The sequence below is a fragment of the Gorilla gorilla genome, chromosome 8, assembly GCF_029281585.2.
Source record: "Gorilla gorilla gorilla isolate KB3781 chromosome 8, NHGRI_mGorGor1-v2.1_pri, whole genome shotgun sequence".
NCBI lineage: Eukaryota > Metazoa > Chordata > Mammalia > Primates > Hominidae > Gorilla > Gorilla gorilla.
Genome location: NC_073232.2, coordinates 43,367,746 through 43,380,371, shown reverse-complemented (window position 1 = coordinate 43,380,371; position 12,626 = coordinate 43,367,746). Strand labels below are relative to the sequence as shown.

Here is a 12,626-nt window from a genome sequence, read left to right as displayed (position 1 = left end):
GGCCAACATGGCGAAACCCCATCTCTACTAAAAATACAAAAATTAGCCAGGCGTGGTGGCACATGCCTGTAATCCCAGCTACTCAGGAGGCTGAGGCAAGGGAATCACTTGAACCCAGGAGGCGGAGGCTGCAGTGAGCCAAGATCACGCCACTGCACTCCAGCCTGGGCGACAGAGCAAGCCTCCGTCCAATATTAACTTGCTTTTCCCTCTCACACTGTTTAAATATTCATTCTGTTAGCTTTATTTTAAAAGTTGTTTTTAATTAGGACAGGTGCAGTGGCTCATGCTTATAATCCTAGTGGTTTGGGAGGCCAAGAATGAGACCAGCCCGGGCAATAGAGGAAGACCTCATCTCTACGAAAAATTTTAAAAAACATTAGCTGGGCACGGTGGTGCACTCCTGCAGTCCTAGCTACTTGGGAAACTGAGGTGGGAGGATTACCTGAGCCCAGGAGTTCAAGTCTGCAGTGAGCCATGACTGCACAACTGTACTCCAACCTAGGCAACAGAGCAAGACCCTGTCTCAAAAAAAAAAAAAAAAAAAAGATGTTTTTGATTCGCTAATATAGTCATCTGCTTCAAAATTTGAATGGTACAAAAGGGGTGAAGTCTCTCTCCCAACCTTATACCCCAGTCACCCAGTCATTCAGAGACAATCAATATCACTAGTTTCCCCAGAAATATTTTGTAGATATAAAATCAAATATGTACTCTTCGCTTCTTCCCTTTTCCCACAAAATGGTGGTGTACTAAATATTGTTTTGCTTTACTCACTTAACAACATATCTTAGAAATAATTCCAGATGGACATGAGCAGCTTCGTTCAATAGCTGCATAGTATTCCACTGACAGGATGGATCATAATTTCCTTGTTTATTTAACCAGTTCCTTATTCATTCTTATCTCAATCTTGAGAAGAAGGTACCTTTTCCCCTTCTCTTTAAAAAATTATTTCCTTTGTGGTCTGTGGGGGTCAGCTATAACAGAGTCTGAATCTCTGATGGCTAAACTGAGAGTAACTGATATATTTAAATTCAGTTTGTTGAAATTAAAGACTAAATAGTCACCTTTACAAGTGTCTTTTTTGTTTGTTTTTTTTGAGACAGGGTCTTGGTTCTGTTGCTCAGGCTAGAGTGCTGTGGCAAGATCATGGCTCACTGCAACCTCTGCCTCCTGGGCTCCTGATCCTCCCGCCTCAGCCTCCCTAGTAACTGGGACTACAGGTGTGGATTACCACACCTGGCTAGTTTTTGCATTTTTAAACAATTTTATTAAAATTTTTTTTTTTTTAATTGAGACAGGGTCTTGCTCTGTTGCTCAGGCTGGAGTGCAGTTGTGAGGGCACAGCTCACCACAGCCTCAACATCCTGGGCTCAAATGATCCTCCCGCCTCAGCCTCGGAAGTAGCTAGGACTACAGGCTCGCGCCACCATGCCTGGCTAATTTTTGTATTTTTCTGTAGAGACGGGGTTTCACCATGTTGCCCAGGCTGGTCTTGAACTCCTGGGCTCAAGCGAACCACCCACCTTGGCCTCCCAAAGTGCTGGGATTATAGGCTATGAGCCACTGGGCCCAGCCACAGTGTCTTATTAAACCTTCCGAGGCTTCTCAAGGTAGTAAACCTTGAAACCCCCAAAGAAGCAATGCTTATAATAAATACTCCCTCTACACTTTCCCAATATTGATGTAATTCTAGTAACCATTCTTTTTCTGATCTTTTTCTCAGTGGGATGTAATGTTGGCTGATTTTGTCTTTCCTTATCTATTTATGTGGATGCTTTAACAGTTTATCCTACCCCCATCTCTTCTCTTTGTGATGTAATTCATGATGGTAATCATGAATCCCTAAAGCAGCTCTCCTCCTCCTTAGGGCACTTACCTAATTTTACTAAATCATAATATATTCAAAGTGATCATAAGCCAGAATCAATCTTTAGAATTGCTAAGTGACTTTAAATTTGGGAAAACAAACCAGGCCTCTGCAGAGAAAATGCCTCATAAAGCAAACATTTATTTCAGAATTTGAGCTTCCTTGCCTACATCATGAATAATTTTACTTTAAAAATTGATGACTCTGTCTTAAATGAATGGAATCCTGGCCAACACTCCTCTTCACATATAAATGTTTTTACCAAATGTAATGATGAACTGAAGTGCAAGAGCTTGCCTCCCACAAACTTTAAAAGAATTTATAAAATAGGAGCTTTTTTCCTGTTGTAATCTCTTCCTTACATGTCTTTGTGACACTCCTGCCTTCCTGCCATGTCTTGGCTGTCTGGGGGATGCTCTCCCTACATTCTTGCTGTGAATTTGCCCCACTTTCTGGCATCACATAAAAGCACTGAGTCCTCGATGTCATTCTCTAGGTCCTTCTAGCAGCAGTAGGTGCCAGGGTACTAATGAGAACCCTGGTGTGGAAGTCCCTGAACCTGAACTTCTGGTCTGTGATTTCAGCAAGTCATTTCCCTTCATGAATGTTAAAAACAAGCAGGCCGGGCACAGTGGCTCACGTCTATAAACCCAACACTTTGGGAGGCCGAGCTGGGCAGATCACCTGAGGTCAGGAGTTCAAGACCAGCCTGGCCAACATGGTAAAACCCTGTCTCTACTAAAAATATATAAATTAGCTGGGCGTGGTGGCACGTGCCTGTAATCCCAGCTACCTGGGAGGCTGAGACAGGAGAATCACTAGAACCCAGGAGGCGGAGGTTGTAGTGAGCTGAGATCATGCCACTGCACTCTAGCCTAGGTGACAGAGCAAGACTGTCTCAAAAAAAACCAACCAACCAAACAAAAAACCAAAAAAACAAAGTAAGGGTTTAAACAAAATGATTTTTAAGTTATCCTCCAGCCCTAAAATTTAAATCAGTTAAAATGTCCCTATCTTCAGAAGCCCTTGAATAATAAAACCAAAGGTGTAGGTTTCTAAAATGATGGCTGGTGTGCTGAGCAGAATTCGGAGGTGCCCCCCGCCCAGTATTTCCACCCTCTGGTCCACATATCCTGTGTAATCCCCTCTCCTCAGGTGGGCAGAACCTGTGACTACGATAATCCTATGATGAGGTTACTGTATATGAGAAAGGTGATGGGCTAGTCAGTCCCATAACTATGTTATGTAAGAATCCATCTTAGCAGACTGAGGCGAGAGATTCTGTTGCTGGCTCTGAAGAAGTGAGTTGCCATGCTGTGAGGGGCCTGGTGGCAAGGAGCTGTAGTCACCTGCTGAGAGCAATGACTGGCCAACAGCCAGCAAGGAAAAGGAATCCTTGCTCCTACAACTGAAAGGACCTGAATTCTGCCAACAGCAGGAAAGAACTTTGAAGAGGACCCTGAACTCCAGATGAAAATGAAGGCCCCCCAACAACACTGCGATTTCATCCTTGTTAAGATCCTAAGCAGAGAACCCAGCTATGCTGTGCCAACACTCTGAATCACAGAAACTGGCCAATGGGGAAGGCATTTATGATTGGGAATGTCTTTTTTTTTTTTGGAGGGGGACGGAGTCTCGCTCTGTCGCCCAGGCTGGAGTACAGTGGCGTGATCTTGGCTCACTACAACCTCTGCCTCCCGGGTTCAAACAATTATCCCACCTTAGCCTTCTGAGTAGCTGGGATTACAGGTGCCCACCACCACACCAGGCTAATTTTTGTATTTTTAGTAGAGACGGGGTTTCCCCATGTTGGCCAGGCTTGTCTTGAACTCCTGACCTCAGGTGATTTGCCTGCTTTAGCCTCCTAAAGTGCTGGGATTACAGGCGTGAGCCACTGTGCCTGGACAAGGGATTGTGTTTTTGAAGTTCCTCAACTTCTACGTTATATAGAGCCGCACTCATCCCTCATCCCCCACCACCTATTTTTTTTTTTTTTGATACAGTGTCTCATTCTGTCACCCCAGCTGGAGTGAAGTAGCATGATCATAGCTCACTGTACCCTCAACCTCCTGGGCTCAAGAGATCCTCCTGCCTCCGCCTCCTAAGTAGTTGGGACTAGAGGTGTGTGCCACCATGCCTGGCTAATTTTAAAGTATTTTTTGTAGAGACAGAGTCCCACTGTGTTGCCTAGGTTGGTCTGGAACTCCTCAGCGTCCCAAAGTGCTGGGATTACAAGGTTGTGCCACCGTCCCTGGCCTGCACTCATTTTTTGACAGAGTGCACTTTACAGAACCATCATTCTGTTTTACCTACTATACCAAACTCCATAAATTAGATCTTACAGGGAAACTAGCCAAGGTCTAATTAAGTTTTACATTTCCTAACAAGGAAATAAATTAAAACTGCCACACTTCTTTTGGGAATTCAAGTCTTGCTCTTACTTCAAATGTACCTGACAATTATAAGTCAGTTCACTTTCATAAAGATTTCACATAAACAAGTTGGGCTAACAGTCTCTGTGAGGCAATAGATTTGGATATAATTTTAGGCTATGACATGTCACTTAAAACATTACTTCATTCAGTAAAAAGCTGATTTAGTTATAATCATACAATTTCAAATCTGCATGAACCCTTAGAGATACTTATAACTCCAACCTGAGGGTCAGAGTAGTGACCTGCTCAAGGAGTCAAAGGAAATTAATGACATGGGAAGGTGCTACAGTCCTAACACTCTTCCCCTCACCCTACGCTCTTACTAGAGTATTTCATCATCCTTTGCAGGATCTGGAAAGGTCTAGAATTAATTCATTTACATAACATAAACGAACATCTGTTTATATAAAGAGTTGTTCTAGGCTCTGAATAGGACACAAAGTTGTAGAAAACATGGTTCAAGTCTTTGAGAATTTACAGTCTAATGAATTCCCCCTTGAATGCTGAAGATATGAGACATATCAATAGGAGTTAGATACACCTAGGAACAGAGAACTTTTTAAATAAAGGCTTCTGAAGGCAGAGACACCAATAATTTTTGGATGAATGATGACACTTAGGAGAACCTAGAAGCTTCAATCCTCATTAATGAGTATAAACAACTTAGAACTTCTAAGCTAATAAAAACGTCAAAAGTGACTAAAAAAAGCAGTAGATTCCACTTCCTCAGAGAACAAAGAGTAAGCCTTATCTGGTGCTTTTTTTTTTTTAAGGATGATTAAAAAAAAAACAAAACACTTTTTATGATGTTGCCATGTTGGTATAGGTTGTTTCCAGCCCCCTAATAAGATAAACAGGCAGAAGAAAGCCAGCACCTATGGGTTGAAAACCAGAACAGGCAGTTTGGTACAATTTTAATGTCAACCTAGTATATTAATATAGTATTATCTCTTTTTATTTTCACCATAACCCTGAAACAAGTATTCTACTATCACCATTCTACAGATCTGGAAACTGAGGCTTTGAGAACTTAAGGAATTTGTTCAAGGTCACAAAACTAGTGAATAGCAGGGACTCAAACTCAGGTTTGAACTTAAAACCAAAATTTATATTCAGCACAATTTCTTGCATATAGTTAACGCTCAATAAATGCTAGATGTTAGAACAGTATCTAAAAGTGCAACAGAGCACTGGTATACCAATGAGCGGAGGTGGTGAGGAACACCTTGGTCATTGGAAGGTGTATCTATATCCTGTATTTTGATGTTGAGAAAAGCACAGCTTAGCATACATGCCTTTTTCTGGTCTGTGGTATCCCTTAAAAGGATATCAACTTTCTTGCTACATGACTTTATTTAAATGACTTCAGGCTTTTGTGTATTGGTTTCCTCAGTGAAAAGTAATATGGTTCCAAAGGTAAAGATCACAGATGTGTCTACTAAGGCGTTCCTATGCAGGACAAGAAGCTAGATTAGACAACTCCAAGAGTCTGTTACTGTAAGGTAAGGACTATGGATGTCTGTGTCTGAGCTGTAGAACCTATACCTGAACAGAACAGACAATTGTAGGGGAAAAAAAGGTCACATTTCATATTCAAGAGAAGGGCACTATCTCTAAAACATCATAGTTTATCAAAAGGACTCATTCTCACCCTAAGAATGGTCAACTCTTAGCCAAAAGCAACTGGGAAAAAAAAGTCCAGAGTCTGTCTTCCCAATGCTACTGTGAAGCATGGTTTGAAATGGTAAAGCCACAGTCCCCTCTGGATTGTGCTTCAGCAAAGCTTTTCAGACTCTTACAGAATTGTGGAGTATACTGAGAGGCAACACGATGATGTGGAAAGAACACAGACTTGGAATTAGAGAGACCTGAGCTTGAATCCTGGCTTTTCCACCACTAAGCTGGATAACCACGATCAAGTGGCTTCATTTGATATTTTCCTCATCCATAAAGTGAAGATGAATGAGGATAATTCAGGTTTTAAAGATTAAAAGCGATAACATGCATAAAGCACTAAGCATTGTGCCTGGCACAGAGAAACTACTATGAAATGAGAGTTGCTGTTAGTGTTCCAGATGTGTGATGGCCTCACAGTCCTCGACAGGACAGTGCTACCAGATTATTACGGTTCAGGAGTGGGTGGCAGCTTGTCTGTTAAAGCCAGTTGTTCAGAATATAAGAGTTTGTTGTGTGCTAGAAATTGCTGACTCCATCAGTAATCTCTGACTTCCCCAACAATCCAGTTAGAGCCTAAACGACAAAAGACTTGAGGCTCCCTTACTCATTCCAATTATTAGACTCAAAGAATTTGAAAGCTGCAAAGGTTCTCGGAGGTCATCTCTGCCATCCTTGTCCCTCCAGAGACAAAAGAAACTGAGACCATTTGAAGATGTGACTAAAACTTCAGAAAAAATACTTGGGGTTGCAGAAAGCTCCTGTGGGAGTTATGCCATAGATTTTATTATTTGTTCTCTTGGCTTGTCAGATAATAAGGTAAACTGCACGTATAGAATAACTACAAAGAATCAAGGCCAACTATGCCATAAATTATAATTTTCAGTGTAAGTAGAATTGTGCAGGGGCGTGAATAGTAAAGACCAGGGACTATATTTGTGTGATTATTTTCTGAGTTTATAGTTCAAAGTACACCGAGGACGTAACTGAACCCACAGGTTTACTGCATCTGTACTATCCTGAGGTGCTTTACAGTGGAGCTTTATTGTACCTGGATATTCTCCTGGCAGAAATTGGAATATTCTGAGTTATATGGGCTGAAGCTCACTCTAGAGCTCCAGCTCAAATAATTTCTAACTTTTTCATCATAGGAAGCCATTGGGAAAGGAGTCATGTTCACTTTTCCATTACCTTCTTCAGCAGACCACTTAAATCAATCAGCCAGCCGCTGAGAGGTCATAGATCTAATTTTATGCCCAGCGTGTGTACGAATGAGCAATAGAACCAGTTCTTCTTAAGTGCTAAACAAAGAGACACCTGATAGTGGAGACACACAGTATTTCATGGAGAAAGGTTCTTTCTTCAGATGGTTAGAACTCTTGAAAACACTTCATTATTACCTGATGGTTGTTATTCTCACATGGGTCATGCAGAACTAGAACTAAAGAAATAGCCTTAATTAAATTTGATGTTTTTTTCAAATGGTAGGAGGGGCAAACAGAAAAAATGAAAAAAAGAAAAAGAAAAAAAAGAAATGTGACATTTTTTACTCTGGAGGAACTGGACTATGTTCTAATACGGTAAATCTGCAGTGGCCACCTGCCTGGATCTTTCAAATTATTCCAAGGAACATTAACTCTGTAAGTTATTAAAAGATGGTCTGGAGTAAATCAAATTTGGAAACTATATCCCTCTTCCAGAGATTAATAATGCACATTCATATATTAAAAAGTTGGCAGCAGGAGTGCTACAGGAAGAAATTCTATATAACTGGCATTTTCCAAACTTACTTGAACCATGGAATACTTTTTTTTTTTTTCTTTTTAAATCCACAGAACCATCATCATATTGCAGTATACAGTGTTCTTCACAATGCTGTTTGGAAAATTCTGTGCTAAATTATGCCTAAAGACTGGTTTGTAACCTCTAAAATAGCCAAGGAAGAGACAGTGCCAGGGCCTAGAAGGTGCCAATTTCTGAAGGTTCTAACCTTTTGGGAAAAAATGAAGACAGCTGAGACTCACAGCAGAAGCCAGATAAAAAGTATTCCTGTCTCTACTCTGGCCTCACTCTTTCCCAACCACTGGTATAAATTAGGGCCTCCACTTTTAAGCTCCTAGATCCTCTTATTCTAATTAGCACTTATCACACCCAACTGGAACTGCTTCTACACTTATCTTTCTCCCCCATTAGACTCTGAGCTTCTTGAGGGTGGAACCCTGTGCCTAGCACAGTACCTATTGCTTTTGGGTGAATAAATACTTGAGCCACACTAAATTTTGTTTAAATTATCAACTTCATAATAGAAGCAGCTGACATTGACTAATTGTTCACCACATGACAGCCACAAAGTTAAGTGCTTTATGTAGATTTAGTCTCACAACCCTATGAGGTGGGTCCAGTTGGTCCTTCATATGTGTAGGTTCCACACCCATGGATTCAACCAACTGCAGATCAAAAATATTTAAGAAAATGTTGGGTGCAGTGGCTCACGCCTGTAATCCCAACACTGGGAGGCCAAGGCGGGTGGATCACCTGAGGTCAGGAGTTCAAGACCAGCCTGGCCAACATGGCGAAATCCTCTCTCTACTAAAAATCCAAAAATTAGCTGGGCATGGTGGCAGGCACCTGTAATCCCAGCTACTCGGGAGGCTGAGGCAGGAGGATTGCTTGAATCTGGGAGGCGGAGGTTGCAGTGAGTCGAGATCACGCCACTGCACTCCAGCCCAGCCTGGTCGACAGAGCAAAACTCCATCTCAAAAAATAAATAAATAAATAAATAAAATAAAATTTAAGAAAAGAATACCAGTAGAAAGTAACAACACAGCAATAAACTATTACAAATTTAAAAATACAGCATAACAACTATTTACCTAGCATTTACATAGTAATAGGTATTATATGTAATCTTGAGATAATTTAAAGTACAGTTGGCCCTGGAACAACACAGGCTTGAACTGCATAGGTCCACTTACATGCAGATTTTTTTTTCAATAAATTACATTGGAAAACTTTTTGGAGGCTTATGACTATTTGGAAAACCTCATAGATGGACCACACAGCATAGACGTACCAAAAAAATTAGGAAAAATGTATGTAGTGAATACATAAAAAATATATAGATACTAGTTTATGTGTTAATTGACTGTATGTTATCAGTAAGGCTTTTTTGGTCAACAGTGGGCTATTAGTAGTTAAGTTTTTGGGGAGTCTAAAGTTATCCTAGGATTTTCAACTGTGTGGGGTGAAAACAGCTAATCCCTCACTGTTCAAGGTTCACCCGCATCTAGTGCTCGTCCGGCAGCACATATACTCAAACTGGAATGATTTGGAGAAGATTAGCATGGCCCTTGTGCAAGGATGACACACAAATTCGTGAAGTGTTCCATATTTTGATGATGATTTAAAAATAAAGAAATAAAGTATATGGAAAGATATGTGTAGGTTATATACAAAAATACTATGCAACCATTTCACATATGGGACTTGAGCACCCAAAGACTTTGTAATTCTGTGTGTGTGTGGCGGGGTCGGGGGGTGGAGGCGGTCCTGGAACCAAACCCCTGAAGATACCAAGGGACAACTATTTTTATCTTTATTTAAAAAACACAGAGGGCCAGGCACAGTGGCTCACGCCTGTAATCCTAGCACTTTGGGAAGCTGAGGTGGGCGATCATTTGAGGTCAGGAGTTCAAGACCAGCCTGGCCAATATAGTGAAACCCCATCTCTGTTAAAAATACAAAAATGAGCCAGGTGTGGTGGCATGTGCCTGTAATCCCAGCTACTCAGGAGGCTGAGGCAGGAGAATCTCTTGACCCTGGGAAGCAGAGGTTGCGGTGAGCCAAGATCGTACCACTGCACTCCAGTCTGGGTGACAGAGTGAGACCCTGTCTCAAAAAAATTAAAAAAATAAAATAAACACAGAAACTAAGTTCAGAAACTGCTCAAAGCTACCCAGCTAGTAAATGATGGAGACATTCAAATTCAGGCAGTCTGACTTCAGAGCCTCTGCTCTTAACCATTACACATTTCTTCCTCTTTTCTAAGATTCATCTCAGCAGTAAAATTCCTTTGTTCTGTGGAGCAAGGAGGAGAGGCCTGTCATTCATGTAGAACTCAAACCAATGGAAAAAATCACTAGTCTGGGTCAGGAGGAGGGAGGTTTAAAAGCAAAGGCCTGGGCAGAGCCCAAGGAGTGCTTGTAAGAGACAGGGACATCTGGGAGCATGGAAGGACTTGGAAAGGCTAGCTGAGTGCATGCTAGTCTTCTGTGCACACCTCAGCAGGTGAACAGTTAAAATTACTACTATCATCACCTCTTTTACATGGAAGAAGGTGAAACATATGTCAAGTTCAAGGATGGGGGTTACAGAAGAACATGATGAGTTTGTTCCCTGGGCTGCTGGGAAGGGTAGAAGGGTAGAGGTTTATGTCTTGTTCTGATATATCAATATGTTCATTCACTCATTCATTTGTTGATTATATAATTATTGAGTTCTTCCTCTATCCCAAGTGGTGTTCTAGGCACATGGAATACATCCATGAGCAAGACAGATAAGCATTCTAGTAAGGTACAACAAATAATAAGCAAACACATAAACCTGAGAAAATATCAGGGAGTGATAAATGCTATAAAAAATAGGATAATATGATACAGGATGATGGAACTACTTTAGAATGAAAAGGTCTTCCCGAGGAAATGACTTATACCAGACCTAAGTTACAAGGAGCTAAATACATGGAGATCCCAGGCAAGAGCACTTGAGGTAGAAAGAACCGATACAAAGGCCTTAACTAACTCCAATAGCTAAGGCCTTCAGTAAGCTTGGTGTATTTGGAATGTAAAAAGAACAATGTGGAGTGGAGTGAACTGGGAAAAAAACGATATTTTATGAACTCAGAGAGTATACAGGGGCCATGGCATAGGTAGCCCTGTGTAAAGCCACAGTCAGTAAAGAGGCGAGGGCTGTGGTAGGAGAGCGAGAAAAGGAGGCAGATGCAGGGTATGTTCTGGAGGTAAAGTCAAGGATTTATTGAAGAAATAAATATGTGAGTGAGACTAAGGAATCAAGGAAAGTACCTATTTTGTTTGTTTGTTTGTTTGTTTTGAGATGGAGTCTTGCTCTGTCACCAGGCTGGAGTGCAGTGGTGTGATCTTGGCTCACTGCAATCTCCAACTCCCTGGTTCAAGCGATTCTCCTGCCTCAGCCTCCTGAGTAGCTGAGATTACAGGTGCCTGCTGCCACTGCACCCGGCTAATTTTTGTATTTTTAGTAGAGACAGGGTTTCACCATGTTGGCCAGGATGGTCTCAATCTCCTGACTTCAAGATCAGCCCACCTTGGCCTCCCAAAGTGCTGGGATTACAGGTGTGAGCCAAAGAGCCCAGCTGATAGTGCCTATTTTTTTGAGCTCCTGAATATTTGAAGAGTAATTCAATTAATAAACATCTATTGGCTGGGCATAGTGGCTCATGCCTGTAATCATGCCTGACTTAGAGCCCAGCTGGATAATCTAGGATGATCTCATCTCAAGGACCTTAACTTAATTATATCTGCAAAGACCCTGTGTCCAACAAGGTCACAATCACAGGTTCTGAGGACTAAGATGTAGACATATCCTTTTGGGGGCCACCACTTAACCCACTACAGCAACCAAGAATTAAAAATTACCCATATGAGGCTGGGCCCCTGTAATCCCAGCACTTTGGGAGGCTAAGGCAGGTGGATCACTTGAGGTCAGGAGTTCATAACCAGCCTGGCCAATGTGGTAAAACCCTGTCTTTACTAAATATACAAAAATTAGCCAGGTGTCGTGGCACACGCCTGTAATCCCAGCTACTGGGGAGGCTGGGGCAGGAGAATCACTGGAACCCAGGAGGCAGAGGTTTCAGTGAGCTGAGATCACATCACTGCACTCCAGTCTAGGTGACAAAGACTCTGTCTCAAAAAGAAAAAAAAAAAACCCACCCATATGTAGTCTACAAAAATAAAAGCAAACAAAAAATGTGAATTTAACTATGACAATACCAACCACTATAATCCTAGCACTTTGGGAGGCCAAGGCAGAAGGATCCTGTGAGACCAGGAGCTCAAGACCAGCGTGGTCAACAGTGAGACCCCATCTCTGTTTTTTTAAATAAACAATAAATGTAAAAAAGAAAAAGAAAATGTATCTATCTGTTAACAGCCTAATTTTTTTTCTTTTAGAAACCTAACTATCTGGCCAGACACGGTGGTTCACGCCTATAATCCCAGCACTTTGGGAGGTTGAGGCAGGCAGATCACGAGGTCAGGAGATTGAGACCATCCTGGCTAACATGGTGAAACCCCATCTCTACTAAAAATACAAAATTTAGCTGGGCGTGGTGGCAGGTGCCTGTAATCCCAGCTACTTGGGAGGCTGAGGCAGGAGAATGGCATGAACCCAGGAGGCGGAGCTTGCAGTGAGCCAAGATCATGCCACTACATTCCAGCCTGGGCAATAGAGTGAGACTCCATCTCAAAAATTTTTGTATTTTCAGTAGAGACGGGGTTTCACCTTGTTAGCCAGGATGGTCTCGATCTCCTGACCTTGCGATCTGCCCAATATGGTGAATCCCCATCTCTACTAAAAAATACAAAAATTGAGAGGGGCGTTCCAAG

The 12,626-nt window shown here is 41.8% G+C and overlaps 1 protein-coding gene and 1 non-coding gene across 3 annotated transcripts in view; one reads left to right on the top strand and one right to left on the bottom strand.

The window, feature by feature from the left end:
• The window catches only part of MICU1 (mitochondrial calcium uptake 1), a 260,294-nt gene that overhangs the window by 15,352 nt on the left and 232,316 nt on the right, over nt 1-12,626 (bottom strand). The window lies entirely within an intron of this gene.
• On the top strand, nt 9,272-9,377 carry LOC115936062 (U6 spliceosomal RNA). The gene has a single exon (XR_004071647.1). It is a non-coding gene; the product is annotated as a U6 spliceosomal RNA (small nuclear RNA).